At 39.5% G+C, this 16444-nt stretch overlaps 1 long non-coding RNA gene across 1 annotated transcript; it reads right to left on the bottom strand.

Moving 5' to 3' along the window:
• Positions 1-2583: 2583 nt before the first annotated feature.
• Gm28891 lies at positions 2584-15481 on the bottom strand. The gene is made up of 3 exons (XR_001782915.1): positions 15453-15481; positions 4338-4405; positions 2584-2606 (listed from the first exon to the last, which is right to left on the bottom strand). It is a non-coding gene; the product is annotated as a predicted gene 28891 (long non-coding RNA).
• Positions 15482-16444: the final 963 nt, after the last annotated feature.

The following is a 16444-nucleotide window of genomic DNA, read 5'->3' as shown; positions in this document are numbered from 1 at the left end:
GACTTCCAGGGTCTCCAATTCCCTGGCCTTCCTACTTTCTGTTAGGAGATAATTCTGTTCAAACTCCTGCCCTTAGCGAAGTTCTCTGTTTTTCTCAGCAGAGACCTAAGTGGGAAAAGTTGATTGTGAGCCTGGAAGCAGTACCTTCCTGAGTCCAGTGAGGGTCACCTCCTCTCCTTACTCCTAAAGTAACACCTCCACCCCTCCACCTTCTTCCCCACACAGGCCCCCAGCTCAAACAGGATTAATCATCTTTCAACAGACAATTGACTACCTCTACTGAGACTTCTCCCTACCACGCTTCCTCAAGAACCTTGCTTCCACAAGAACTCGGCTTGATGACTACCACAAAGCATACTGGGTAACAGGGTTTGGATAGCGGGAAAACAATCTCAGCCAAGGTCCTTGCTGATTGGCAGTGTTTGCACATGTGTACTAAGGGTGAGAAAGGCTCAATCAGTCGTCTGTCATTGAAGAGCAAAAAGGAGGTAGTATTTTAGCTGCCACTACTACCCAGAGGCTTTCCATTTTCCAAGTTTACAATACTAACTTGAAAGCTAAAATAAAACGGACCCCAAACAAGACTCTCCTACTTTGTTTCAGATGAAGGTGCTGTTGTTTGTAATTTTCAATTGTTTTATTTATTTAAGTAATTTGTTTTTGCATGTTTGTATTTATAAACATGCATGTGTGGTGCACATAGAAACTAGAAGAGAATTCCAAAACCCATGGATATAGAATTAAAAATGGTTTTGAGCCATTGTGTGGGTCCTAGGAACTAAAACTTGGTTCTGTCCAAGAACAACAAGTGCTCTTAATTTCTAAGCCATCTTTCCATACCTGTCCTTTGTGTCTTTTAAGGTGTGCTGATCATTTTTCTTGAAACATGTTTATTTGTACTATACAGTGGAGATTACAAAATTATAACACTTTCTTAATATTGACAATTTCCTCAAAGAGAAAAAACAAAAAGACAAAAACCATCATTTTAATGGATTGTGTAAATCACATAAAGAGTATTGTAAAAACCTGATGCATATACATTTCAGTATAAGTATGCATAAGAAGGCGGCAAATAGACATTTGCTGCATTCTCAATCACATTCCAACTTCCTTTTTTTTTTTTTTTTTCAAGGCAGGGTTGTAGTCCTGGACCTCACCCTGGTTACCAACTGCTGGGAATAAGGCATGAACCACCTCTGACTGCCCAAACTTAAATCTTGAGACAGGTTCTCTCTGATTGTGCAGCTCACCAATGCCACTAGCCTGGCTAGCCAGCAAGCTGTCTTCACCTACTTTTCACTGGGTTGCAGCCTGCATTTTTAAAGCTGATTTAAGACCCCCTCCTTAATTTATATACTTTCAAGGAAAGCACATTACCAAAACAGCCATCTCTCTAGCCCCTCTGAGAGGTTTGTTCTCTTGTGGTAGCCACTGTATTTTTTTTTCTTCTCTAATCATGCCTAAGTTTAGGCTCCTAAAATGCTTATTGCTGGTTTTGCTTGTTTCCTTACAAGAGCAAACTCGGTTTCTTGCTCATTTTACAATTTGCAGTTAATTTGGCAAACTGGACAACCTAACATTTCATTTGCAAGACTTATAACTGTGTTTTGTTTGTTTGGTAGGATTTTTTTTAATTTGGTGCATTTGTTGGTTTGTTTGGGGTTTTGTTGTTATTGTTTTGTTTTGTTTCTTTGTTTGTTTTTGTTTGTTTATTTTTGCCACTGAAGATGAAACTCATCACATTTAAATGGTGATTTACCACTGAGCTACATCTTCAGCTAATCTTGCATTCTGAATGTTTGCTGAGAAGTTATCTCATATGTGTTTTAAAGGAAACTACAATTACTGTGAACCCTAAAATTGTCCCCTTTTGCTATACAGTCTAGAAATCTGATGCCCTCTTCTGACCTCTTTAAAAAACAGGCAAATACCTCCAAAAACACATACCTTCAGATTTATCCAACATACTGTCTACTTCATCTCTGTGAAGAAAGGAAAATAAAAAATTAATGCAAGAAATATAGTGGACTGGTAGGACATTTTTCTTACCCACACAAAACTTTAAAAAGAACCTTCTTTTAATTATTTATAATAAATATATAATGTTTGGTTAGGGACAAATGTAATATATATATATATATATATATATTTATAATACATGGTGGAGTATCAAAGTGATCTTGTATCCTTTACTTTTACCAATTCATACATTAACACCCACAGTAGTTTATTCATTACTTTCCCACTCTTGCTGAGACCCTTCTTCTTTCCAGTTGGTCCCCCTCTTATTTTCATGATTTTTCTCCTTTTCTTTGTGTGTATATCTTGGAAGATCTCAGGCAGGTGGTCATATTGTACTAGTTGCTATGTGTTTGTTATCACAAGGTCTGAAGGACCTCAAGCTGGGCTTGAACTCAACATATAGCAGTGTCAGATTTGTATTGCTATCTTACTGAATCTACTTCTCCAGTGAAGGGAATACAAACACTACTTATGAAGTAATCTATTGAGCTGGCAAAAATATTGAAAATGTTACCCCATATCTTCATCTGCTTCTGCTTGAGGCGATATATTCTCATTTTTATCAAATGCTGGGCTCTTTACTGTATTAACAATAGAAAACAGTAACATTTGAAAGGATTCTATATAAGTAATAGTTAATAAAGTACTATCGATTTGAATTTCTCTGGAAAAACTCTCCATGTGAATTTTTGGAAAAGATTTTAGAAAGGAAATATTTACACCAAGAAAATCCAGGACACAAGGAGATGACAAAACTTAAGGATAATAGGTATCAATGACAAGTAAGTATTTCAAATTTAGGGACAGTGAATATATTCAACAAAATTATAGAAGAAAACTTCCCTAACCTATAGAAAGAGTTGCCTATGAATATACAAGTAGCGTACAAAACTCCAAATAGTTTGGACCACAAGAGAAATTTCTTCCATCATATAGAAATCAAAACTCCAAATGCATAAAAAGAAAGAAAGAAAGAAAGAAAGAAAGAAAGAAAGAAAGAAAGAAAGAAAGAAAGAAAGAAAGAAAGAAAAGAAAAAGAAGAATATTAAAAGCTCTAAGGGAAAATGGTCAAGTGACTTATAAAGGAAATCCTATCAAAACTATACCTAACTTATCCCTAGAGATTATGAAAGCCATAATATCCAGGGCAGATATCATACAGACCCTAAGGGAAAAGAAATGCCAGACAAGGCTACTAGACGCATCAAAAAATTTTACAATAGATTGAGAAAACAAGGTATTCTGTGAAAAAAACGATATCTACACAATATGCTCGAACAAATCAAGCCCATCAAGGGGGTAATAATGGGAAAACTCCAATATAAGGAGGGAAATTACACTCTAGAAAAACCAAGAAATTGATCTTGAAGCAAACCTAAAAGAAGAAAGCTACATGAATCACATTCCAACTCTAACAACAAAAATAACAGGAAGGAACAACTACTTTTCCTTAATATCTCATAATATCAGCGGACACAATTCACCAATAAAAAGACATAGAATAACAGACAGGATGTGTAAGCAAGACCAAGCATACTAGAAACAAATCTCAGGGACAAATACAGATATTACCTTAGAGTAAAAGGCTGGAAAACAATTATCCAAGCAAATGTTCCAAAGAAACAAGTTGGAGTAGCCATTCTAATATCAAATAAATTCGACTTTCAACCCAAAGTTATCAAAAAAAAAAAAAAAAAAAGAGGAGGGACACTTCATATTCATCAATGTTAAAATTTTCCAAGATGAATTCCCAATTCTGAACATTTATACGCCAAATGCAATGTCATCCACACTCATAAAAGAAACTTTAGTAAACTCAAAAACACACATTGCACCCCAAACAATATTAGCTCAACACCCCTCCCTCATCAATGGAAAGTCCCTGGGAACAAAAATTAAAAAGAGACACAGTTAAAATAACAGCAGTTATGAAACAAATACATGAGTTGATATCTATAAAAAATTTATTCGAATAGAAAAGGATATCCCTTTTTCTCAGCCCCTCATGATGCGTTCTCCAAAATTGACCATATAATCAGTCACAAAACTTGTCTCAACAGATATAAAAATATCGAAATAATCCTATGCATCCTATGAGATCACTAAGGACTAAGGCTGATCTGAAATAGAAATATAAGTAATTAAAAACACACATAAACACAGAAGGTGAACAAAAATATAGTCAGTGATAACTCAGACAAGGAAGAAATAGAGATAAATTTAAGACTTTTTAGATTTTAATGAAAATGAAACTACAACATATCAAAAGTTATGGGACACAATGGAAGCAGTTCTAAGAGGGAAACTCATACCTCTGAATGCCTCTGAATCGAAATTGGAAAGAGGATACTGGAGTAGGTTGACAGCACACCTAAAAACTCTAGAACAAAAGGGAGCAAATTCACTCAAGATGTCTTTAAGGCAGGACAAATATCAATCTCATGGTTGAAATCAACCAAGTGCAAACAAAGGAATTACATAAAAAAATCAAACAAGCTAGGAGCTGGTTCTTTGAGAAAATCAACAAGAATTATAAACCATTAGACAGACTAAGTACAGGGCACAGGGACAGTATTTAAATTAACAAAACCAGAATTGAAAAGGGAGACATAACAACAGAAACTTAGGAAAGTCAAAGAATAATCAGATCCTACTAAACAAGTCTATACTCAACAAAAATGGAAAATGAGGAAAACAAATGGACACGTATCTAGACAGATATCAGGTACCAAATTTAAATCAGGATCAGAGAAATTCTGTATTACTTCCATAACTCCTAAAGAAATAGAAGCAGTCATTAATAATCTCCCAACCAAAAAAAGCCCAGGATCTGATGAACCATCAGAGTTTAATAAGATCTTCATGTGATAGACCCTGACTTAGATTGTTTCTCACTTGAAGGTAAAGCCCCTGGACATTCCCCAAGCTTGTTTTCCCTGATCTCTAAAAATGCAGCCAGAAAGAATTTCTTTGTTGTCTATAGTGAGCAAACAGACTTTTCATTTCTTATCCTTACAGCCAGAGATATGGTAATTGTAATTTTACCAAGGACATCCAGCAGAAAATAACACTCCTCTCAACTCTTCCCATACCTTCCCAAATCTCCTCCCAACGCTCCTAAACCCTCCCAACTCTTCCCAACTTCTCCCATCTCTCCTCCCAACTCATCTCAGTTCCTCAGCTAGCTGTTAAAAGCCCCCCACTGTCACCATTCAGGGTCAAAATCCCTTACCCTGCACAGTGTTAAAAATGTCCTCAGTTAGCTGATAATAAATCCTCTTGCAGTTTGCATCAAGTGTGGTTTTCTCTGGAGTTATTGGTGTCCTGGACAGTTCATCCAGGGACTTGAGTGGAGGCCAAACTTTGGGGTTCTTACATATGGGGGCTCGTTTGCCTGGATTTGTGGCCTATCCCATTTCTCAGAGATGCCACTTGCCGGTAGGATCCTGTCTTTGTCTATGTTTTTGTCTGCCGGCAGTGTTTGAATTCAGAATTCATGGTTTACAATCTTTCTATTCTGTATGGAGGGGAGGGTTACTGACAGGCATGTCAGGAGTAATCGCACACTATACTGGGAGACATCCCTGGAGGTCTGAGGGAGCTCCAGGGATGCCTGGACATCTCCCATCAGGGTGCCAAGTAAGTGTGTGCTCAATTGGCCATCTTTTAATGTTCCTGGGTACCAAGTGAGAGTGTGTTTACAGTTTCTGTTACTGGGTGCCAAGTGAGAGTTTGCTAACTCGGCCATGTGTTTCCGTTACTGTATATATTGTTTGTCTCCCTGTATGTGACTATGCAGTTTGGATAGACTATTAGCACTCCCCTTGGATTGACTCATGAGCATCAAACTGAAATTATGACTAGGACTCACAATCTCTTTGTAGATGTCAAAAAGAGATTTTGGAGAACTTTCTGCTCTACAAAATTGCCACCTGTTGATGTTAGTTGACCACCAGAGAGCACCTGGTTGAAACCTTGAGTACAGAAGAACAAGCTGGGCTCCCTAGTCCTAGCTTTCTGCCACTAAGTGGAAAAAAAAAAAAAACAAAACGAAGATGTAAATGGCGGGGGGAAGGGAGGAATGCAACCCTTGGCTCCTCTTGAGATATTTCCAGAGATGTAATAACCTCCAAAATGGCGTGATACTCCACCCTCATATCCCCAACCGGTCCCTTCCCAGATATCTCAAAAGGGTACTGCTGGAAACATGGGGGCGTGACCAGCTTCTGGAAACCAAGACAAATGAGCTCAGAGCCTATTGAGACCAGACTCAACAATCGCGCTGGCTTTAAGTACTTATGGCCCTACTCCAGCAGACCATGGAAATGCAGCTCCTTCAGTATTGGCCTTTTTCCTCCTCTGATCTCTACAATTGGAAGGCAAAACATGCCCCCTTCTCTGAAAACACCTCTAGCCTTACTAATCTAATGGAATCTCTCATGTTCTCTTATCAGTCCACTTGGGATGACTGTCAATAGCTATTGCAGTTTAATTTTACCACAGAGGAGAAGGAAAGGATTCTGCTTGAGACAAGAAATATGTGCTGGGAGCCAATGGATGGCTGACACAACTTCCAAATGAAATAGATGCAGGCTTCCCTCTGAATGGTCCTGACTGTGACCCTAACAGGCCTGAAGGTAGCAAGCAGTTGACACATTTACACAGGGGTAGGGTAGCAGGAAAGGGAGGAGCTAACAGGCACCCAAGCAATTTGGTCAAGGTAAGAGGGATCCTAAAGGGGAAAAGGAGCCCCCAGCAGTGATTTTAGAATGCCTCTTAGAATCATACAAGCATTACGCTCCCTTTGACACTATGTCAGAGAGCCAGCAGGCAGCAGTGGCCATGGCTTTCATTTGGGCATTCTGCTTCTGACATTAGGCGAAGGTTACAGCATCTAGAGAGTCTGCAAACATTATCTTTTCAAGATCTGTTTAAGGAGGCAGAGAAAGTGTACCATAAGAGAGAGACTAAAAAAGAAAAAGGAGAAAGAGAAGAGAGAGTAGCTGAGTCAAGAGAAAGTAGACCAGATGGAAGGCAGGATAGAAATTTAATTAGGATTTTGGATACATTAGCAGTTGATAACGAAGTTTATAGAAAAGATGGAGGGAATAGGCAGACAGGGTAACTGGGCAACACAGGGCCAAAAAGACCTCAGAACTCCATAGGACCTTCACACCACCTGTAGATAAGGACCAATGTGGGTACTGTAAAGAAAAGGGACACTGGGCAAGAGACTGCCCCAAGAAAGAGACAGATACCAGACCACCTAAGTCCTTATCCCAGAGGATGATGACTAGTGGATATGGGGAACAGACACCCTACGTGAGACTAGGGTAACCCTAACTGTGGAAGAGACCCCCATGGCTTCCCTTCATGATATCAGAGCAGAGTTTTCAGTCCTGACAGAGCCACTGGAGAAATTGAGGAACCAGCAATCCTTAGTATTCGGGGCTACTGGTCAGAAACCATACTCTTGGACCACTGATAAGAAAGTTAATCTATGAATAAGCCAAGTAACTCATTCCTCCCTCATCATTCCTCAAGCCCCACCCCATTATTGTGGAGAGACATACTAGCATATTTAAAATTCCAAATAAGCTGCTCTTTGCAAGGAACTTCAATCCCTTGGCAAGCCTCTGTCTCTATAAATTTAACATCAAAATTGGAAGAAGTATATAGATTACATGAGCCTCAAGCCCCATCAAGAAAAGTACTAGAATGGACCTAGTTAGAGAGATATCCAACAGCCTGGGCAAAGACTGGGGGTATAATTGAGGCAAAAATGGTGCCCCCCATCATTGTGAGATTGAGAACTGGTGTGATTCCTTTCGGGGTACAACAATACACCATGAGCAAAGAGGCCGGAGAGGGCATCAGACCTCACCTTCAAAGGCTCTTAGAACTAGGCGTGTTTGGTCCTTTGTCAGTCTTCCTGGAATACTCTGTTGCTACCAGTTAAAAAGCAAGGCTTTGCCACCTGGCACTCACTAATAATCCCTTCTTACTAAAGAGACTGGGACTTTCTCATGGACCCCATATATGGGGAGGCCTTTAAAAAGATTAAAAAATCGTGCTTAGTGCCTCAGCCCTAGTCCTGACAGATGTGACATGGCCATTCACTCTCTATTTAGATAAAAGAGCAGAAATAGTGAGATAGGTCCTGACCTAAGCTCTGGGGACATAGACAAGACTTGTAGTCGACTTGTAAAAAAAAAAAAAAAAAAAAAAAAAAAGACCAAGTGGCCAGTGGATGCATTCTTGCTTAAAAGCTACCACTGCTGTGCCAGTACTTCTCAAAGATGCTGACAAACTGACTCTAGGTCAAGGAACTATAGTAGTAAACCCCCTCTGCCCCCATGCCTTAGAAAGCATTGTTAGACAGCTGTCAGATTGCTGGATGACTAATGCTCATGGGACCCATTATCAGAGTCTCTTACTGACTGAGAGAGTGTAGAGAGAGTGTAGTTTTCACCCCTGCTATCCCTAATCCTTCCACCTTGCTGCCTGAAGCTGGCAACTCCCTACCAGTGAAGGAGTATAGACATCCTGGCAGAAGAAATCAAAACTAAGAAAGAAGTCACTGACCAGCCATGGCCAGGCTGCCCCAATTGGTACACAGATAGTATCAGCTTTTTGATTGAAAGTAAAAGAAAAGTGGTGCCAGCAGTGGTCAACGGAAAAGAAACCATCCGTGCCAGCAGCTTTTCTGAAGGAATGACTGTCCAGAGAGAAGAGCTAATCACACTCATCCAAGCCTTGCAGCTGGCAATAGAATAGAACATCAATATCTAAACAGACAGCAGGTATGCCTTTGCCACCACTCACATGCATCTTTTATCTTTATCTTTATCTTTATCTTTATCTTTATCTTTATCTTTATCTTTATCTTTATCTTTATCTTTATCTTTATCTTTTTATCTTTAGAAAAAAGGTGCTACTCACATCTACTGGGGAAGATATTAAAAATAAAAAAGAAACCAAGAGACTGTTAGAAGCCATACACTTTGCAAAAAAACTTGTCATCATACATTGCAATAGTCACCACAAAGTCCATGAGGCCCTAGTGAAGGGAAATCTGATGCCTGACCTGGCTGCCCTAAGAGAAAAAAATAAAGAATGTCAAGACCATTATAATCTCAAAGATGCAGGCTTTGATTATACTCCAGAAGATCAGGAATTAACAGGCAAAATACCTGATATATGTGTGCATACTACCCAGGGAGTCGCTAAGACCCAAGATGGTTGCTCTGTCCTGCCCACAAGAGAAAGGTAATCTACAGCATCAATCTACACCACCTCATGCCCTTGGAAAATCAGAAGGTCAAAAAAATGTTAAGAGCTCAAATTGCTATATTATAAGATTGCCAGATGTTGCCCATGAGATTGTTAATGAATGCCAAGCATGTGCCCTCACCATTGCTGGGCACCACAAGAACACCCCCCAGAAAGTGGATAAGAGTTGACTGACCAAGAGCATACAGAAAAGTAGATTTTACTGAAGTTAAACCAGCCAAGTACAGTAATAAACATCTATTTGTTTTTTGTAAACACCTTTTCAGGCTTGGTAGAAGCCTTCCCCACTAAGAACAAGAACACCTTTGCCATGGCAAAGAAGATATTAGAGGAAAATTTCCTAAGATTTGGCATCCCTAAGGTACTTTCGTCAGCCAATGGCCCCTCCTTCATTGCCCAGGTAAGACAAGGGTTAGCCAGACAATGGGGGATCCATTGGAAGATACATTGTTCTTATATATGCCAGACTTCAGGACAGGTAGAGTGGATGAATAGAGCATTAAAAGAAACCTTGACTAAATTGGTTTTAGAGACCTGCAGAAAAGATTATGCAGCTCTTTTTCCCTTCACCTTGTTCTGAGTATGGAACACCACAGGGAAATTTAAACTTACACCATTCGAACTCCTCAACTGGGGACCCCCCCTTTAACAGAAGCAGGTGGAATGTTTGACCCTCATGTTTCTTTTTCAGAACTCCCACTAGCTCACTTGAAGGACCTACAACTGGTCAGAAAAGATGCCTTGGAAATGTTGAAACACAATAAAAAACTAAAACAAAAATACAAAAACAAAAAACATACGAACCAGAAACCATCTTGGTGCCACATAAATTTCAAACAGGAGTACCTGTCCTGGTCTGGACCCACCATTCTGGCAAACTTGAACTCAGATCAAAAGGACTCTCCCTGATGCTTCTCACAAGCCCTGCTGCCACACCTCCAGCATATGCCCAGTTCTGGCATCCAGCCTGCCATGGCCCTCTGGCCTGGCACTGCTCACACACAGTGGGCACTGCACAGGAACCTCCCTCCCTCCCTCCTCCCACTGGCAAGAGGCTCTTTTGTCTCATTCAAGGGGCTTCTGAGGTTCTCAATCTTACATATCCTAAAGCTGTGACCTCATGTTGGCTTTGTTTGGCAGCTGGGCCAGAGGTTTAATTTTCTAACTTATAAGATCAGAACTATGTACTAGAAGGAGTGGGAACTGTTGAGACCCCAACTCAGAGTGTTTCTCCCTGGAAGGTAAAGCACCTGAACATTCTCCAAGATTGTTTTCCCTGATTTATAAAAATACAGCCAGAAAGAGACTCCATGTTCTCTACAGCCACCAAAAAGCCTTTTGTTTTCTGAGCCATACAGCTAGAGATTCAAAAATTGGAGTTTTGCCAAGGACATCCGGGCAGAGAAGAACACTCCTCCCAACTCTTCCAAACTCCTCCAAACTCTCCTCCCAAATCATCCCAATTCCTCAGCTAGTTAATAAAAACCCTCTTCTGTCACATCTCAGAGTCATACGCCCCTGCCCTGCACAGTGGAAGGAGTTTGTCCTTAGCTAGCTGATAATAAAACCTCTTGCAGTTTGCATCAGGTGTGGATTTCTCTCAAGTCATTGGGGTGCTGGCCACCTCATCCCGGGACTTTACTGCACTTGAGAGGAGGTCCATCTTCGGGGTCTTACACATGGAGACCTAATACCAAAACTCTTCAAACTATTATGCAAAATCAAAAGAGAAGGAACACTATTGAATTTGTTCTATGAAGCCAGATTACAATTATATTCAAATCATACAAAAACTCAATGAAGAAAGGAAACTTCAGACCATTTTCCCTTATGAATATCGAAGCAAAAATACTCAATAAAATCACTGCAAACCAAATAAAAGAATACATCAAAACGATCATCCATCATGGTCAAGTAGGCTTCATCCCTGTAATGCAGGGATGGTTTAATATATGGAAATCTGTCAACTTAATCCACTATAGAAACAAACTCAAAGACGAAAACAACATGATCACCTCATTAGATGCTGAGAAAGCATTTGACAAACTACAACACCCATTCATAATAAAAGTCCAGGATAAATCAGGAATTCAAGGCCCATACCTAAATATAAAAAAAAAATAGCAAACCAGTAGGAAACATTAAACTAAATGAAACAATCCCATTAAAGTCAGGGACGAGACAAGACTGCCCTCTTTCTTTATACCTATTCAATATAGTAGTTGAAGTCCTAACCAGAGCAATTAGACAACAAAAGGAAAACAAATGAATACAAATTGGAAAGGAAGAAGTCAAAATATCACTATTTCCAGAATATATGATAGCATGTATCAGTGACCCAAAAATGCACCAGAGAAATCATAAACCTTATATATGACTTCAGTGCAGTAGGTGAATATAAAATTAACTCAAACATATCAGTGGCCTTTCTCTACTCAAAGGAAAAAGAGGATGAGAAAGAAATTAGGGAAAAATCACCCTTCACAATACTCACAAATAATATAAAATAGCTTGGTGTGACTCTAACTTAGAAAGTGAAAGATATATATGATAAAAACTTCATGTCTCTGAAGAAAGAAATGAAACAAGATCTCAGAACATGGAAAGAACTCCCATGCTCATGGATTGGAAGGATTAATATAGTAAGAATGGTTGTTCTGCCAAAAGTAGTTTATAGATTCAATACAATCCCCATCAAAATTCCAACTCAATTCTTTTCTGAGTTAGAAAGGGCAATTTACAAATTCTCCTGAAATTTGAAAACAAACAAACAAACAAACAAACAAAAAAAGAAAATCAACAACAACAAGAACAACAACAACAACAACAAAAAACCTAGTATAGGAACAACTATTCCCAACAATAAAAGAACCTCTTGTGGAATCACCATGCCTGACCTCAAGCTGCACTACAAAACAATTGTGATAAAAACTACATGGTACAGGTATAGTGGTAGACAGGTAGATAAATGAAATAGAACTGAAGTCAGAGAAATAAACCCACACACATATAGTCACTTGATCTTTGACAAAGGAGCTAAAACCATCTAGTGGAAAGGAGACAGCATTTTCAACAAATGGTGTTGGTTCAATTGGCAGTTAGCATGTAGTAGAATGTAAATTGATCTATTCTCATCCCCTGTGCAATGCTCAAGTCTAAGTCGATCAAGGGACTGCACATAAAACCAGAGACACTGAAACTTATAGAGGAGAAAGTGGGGAATAGCCTGGAATACATGGGCAAAGGGGGAATATTCTTAAAAAAAATACCACCAATGTCTTGTGCTATAAGATTAAAAATGGACAAATGGGACCTCATAAAATTGATAAGGTTATACCTAGAAGTTCAAACGTAATAAGGAAACATGCTTCACTTTGTCCATAGCAGCCTTATGTATAATAACAAGAAGCTGAAATGAACACAGATGACTCTCTTTAGAGGAATGTATATAGAAAATATGGTACATTTACTTAATGAATTACTACTCAGCTATTAAAAACAATGAATTCATGAAATTTTTAAAGAAATGGATGGATCTGGATGATATCTTCCTAAGAGAGTTAACCCAATCACAAAAAACACACATGATATTCCCACATTGATGAGTGGATATTATCCCTGAAGCTCAGAATAACCAAGGTAAAATGTGAAAAACCCATGAAACTGAAGAAGGAAGACCAAAGTGTGGATATGCCGTTCCTTCTTAGAATGGGGAACAAAATAATCATGGAAGGAGTTATAGAGACAAAGATTGGAGCTGAGAATAAAAGAATACAGAGACTGCCTCACTTGGGGATCCATCCCATAAAAAACCACCAAATCCAGACACTACTGAAGATGCCAACAAGGGCTTGGGTGCAGGAGAATGATATAGTTGTCTCCTGAGAGGATCTGCTAATGCCTGACAAATAAAAAAGTGGATGTTCACAGACATCCTTTGGACTTAGCACAGGGTCCCCAATTATGGATCTGGAGAAAGAACCTAAGGAGCTTAAGGAGTTTGCAGGCCCCTAGAAGAAAAACCAACATGAACTAACAAGTACCCCACAATTCCATGGGATTAAACCACCAATCAATGAAAACAAATAATGGGACATATGACTCCAGCTTCATATGTAGCAGAGGATGGACTAGTCAGGCATCAATGGGAGGAGAGACACTTGTTCCTGTAAAGATCCTATGCCCCAGTATGGGGGAATACCTGGGTTAGGAATTGGTAGATGGTGTGTTGGGGAGATGGGGGAGAGGGGAGAGGACAGGAGATTTTTTGGAGTGGAAACTAGAAACGGGGATAATATTTGAAATGTAAATAAGGAAAATATATAATAGAAAAAAATGGAAATAATTTATTTGCAGGTTTTATGAAATAAATTCATGTTTGGCAAACATATTATGCGAACAATGTTCACATCTTTTCTTGAGGCAAAATCAAGAAAGTTCTTCTCTCTCAACATATGCTGATATAGTTCCAAGAGTAGGTTTATGTGCTGCAAAACCTTGTATATAGGAATAGAGAGATATAGGTAAAATTAGAAATGAAGTATATGTAAACTCTTAACAAAGACTTCTTCCATTTCAGGTGACTAGGTAAAGTCTAATGAACTGCAGGACACAATTAATACTGGAAATGCTATACCTTCCGAAAGAGCCTCCTCTGAAACTTTTATATCATCGTCCTCATCATCAAAGTCCAAAAGTAATAAGTAACTTTCCTTTGGTATCACCTTCAATTTCTTAAGAGCCATTTTTCTCATAAGAACTCAGTAGTCTTCTTAGTTAAAAAAAAAAAAAAAACAATAAAAATAAAAAGAAAAAAAAAGAACTTAGTTACCTGATTAAAAATTATCATTTAAATAATTAAAAATAACAAAAAATCAAAAAATTATTTTAGCTCAATGAAAGATCATTTCTTTTTTACTTAACATGTATATTTTTAATCAATTGCCTTTGAGAGAGTTCTGTGTACATATTCAATATGGTGATGCATATATATATACACTTACCCGTACCATTTCCTCCGTGTATCCCATTTATCATGTCCCTCTCCCTCACAACTTGTTTTAAAAACTTCTTTAACTCACTTCTTTAAAAACCTCCTTTAGAACCTAAGTTATCAATCTGCCATTTCTCAGTTTAAAAAAGAGACAAAAACTGGCCAACCTTCAACATATGAGTCCTCCCCTCCTCCCAAAAAAATGATGAGCAACATCCTTTAACCGTTGAGGCATCTGAATTTTGGTCCTATCTCCCACAGAATATTTTTAAACAAAACATCAGCAATTCTGTTTAACAGTTTATCTCAGTCTAAGGTAAACTCACAGTTCTATCCAGAAAGATAAAGAACATGGTAACTGTATATTCATATCAAAAAGATCCACCACTAAGTCTACAAAAAAACATGAACTACCACCACCACCCACACAGAAAGACCTTATATTGGAGAAATTAGTGATTTGGAGAAGCCGAGGATTTCAAACATCTGAAGATTCTAAGTTCAAGGCCAGGCCAAGCCGGGCCAGCTGAAACTACAAAGATAGATCCCATCCTACAGAACCTAAACTGAGAGAAAAAGCTGAAATTGGTGGTGCAAGTCTTTAATCCCAATACATGGGAGACTGAAACAGAAAGATCTGTGGTCAGAATCCATCCCCAATGACTTATGAATCTCTTACAATATCTCCTCTTCTTCTTTTCATTCATCTTCCTATGCCATTCTACTGTCTGCAATGTTCATACAGTCTATACCAAAGGAACACACCATAGAGAAGACAATGAGGAGGGAGGAATCCTCAGTGTGTTTCTAAGGGATCCTGAACATCACACAGGACAATCGCCAAGGCATCTCACCAATGGCTCCCTGTTCCCTGACCCACAGTCCTGCAGCTGGTTCTCTGATCCTATCCCCAGGCCCCAAGCTTTTCTCTTCCAAGGGTTCCCAATTCTCTATGGCCCTGACCTGTTCGATCCTCTTCCATGAATACGGTCCTCCACCTTCCATTCACCCTCAGATTCCACAGAAAATGGCGATCAGGAGGCTTTTCCTCACATAGTGGCCTCCTGGGCCTGAGATTCCCCACCCTGTCACACCTCGATTAACTGTCCAACAACCCTGATCAGGGCAGACTATCACTTACAGCTCATCTAAGAGGAGAACACCTTCCCAACCGCACCCTTCTGTGCTTAGCTCCTCAATGGCAAAAAAAAAAAAAAAAAAAAAAAAAAAAAAAAACGTTGTCAGAGGCCAGACCCGGACAGAAGCCTCAGAGGATCCTTTGTGATGCCAGCTGGAGCAAACCGGTCTCACCAAAGGACTGTGCTGATTGGCTGAATACACCCTGCGCATGCGTTCACGGAATACCAAGTCCTTTGAAGGGAGATTTTAGAAGGTGGGAATAATCTACTGGCTTTAAAACAAATGATTTCCAGTTTGTTGGTTGACAAGTGCTTACAGACTTGAAAATCCAGAACAAATATGTAACATATGAAATAAGCAAATGGCTTTACTTAATTTCAGCTGTAGAGGCTCTTGTAAGCATTTTTGGTTTTTTATTTATTTATGTGCATAAACATTTAATAATGTGGACTTCTGCATGTACACATGCACAGCAGAAGAGTCTATGCTGCCCCTAAGAGTTTAGAAGGGAGCATACACATTTCCTTCAACCCCTGGTACTCTCCTGTCTCTACTTTCCTAGATCTCAGCTTGATAGAAGAGTGTGCTAGGCAGTGCAGGCCCTCTCACTCTCACCTATGTGCTTGGCCGCTCAGGCCCTCTCTCTCACTTAGGCGTTAGGCTGGGCAGGTCCTCTCTCTCTCTCTCTCCCTCCCTCCCTCCCTCCGTTTCTCCCTCCCTCCCTCTCTCTCTCTCTCTCTCTCTCTCTCTCTCTCTCTCTCTCTCCCTCCCTCCCTCCCTCCGTTTCTCCCTCCCTCCCTCCCTCTCTCTCTCTCTCTCTCTCTCTCTCTCTCTCTCTCTCTCTCTCTCTCTCTCTCTCTCTCCCTCCCTCCCTCCCTCCCTCCATTTCTCCCTCCCTCTCTCTCTCTCTCTCTCTCTCTCCTCTCTCTCTCTCTCTCTCTCTCTCTCTCTCTCTTAGGTGCTAGGCTTCACATGTCCTCTCTCTCTCTCTCT

The sequence above is a fragment of the Mus musculus genome, chromosome Y, assembly GCF_000001635.26.
Source record: "Mus musculus strain C57BL/6J chromosome Y, GRCm38.p6 C57BL/6J".
In the NCBI taxonomy this organism is placed as follows: Eukaryota; Metazoa; Chordata; class Mammalia; order Rodentia; family Muridae; genus Mus; species Mus musculus.
This window is presented reverse-complemented; position numbering and strand designations above follow the sequence as displayed.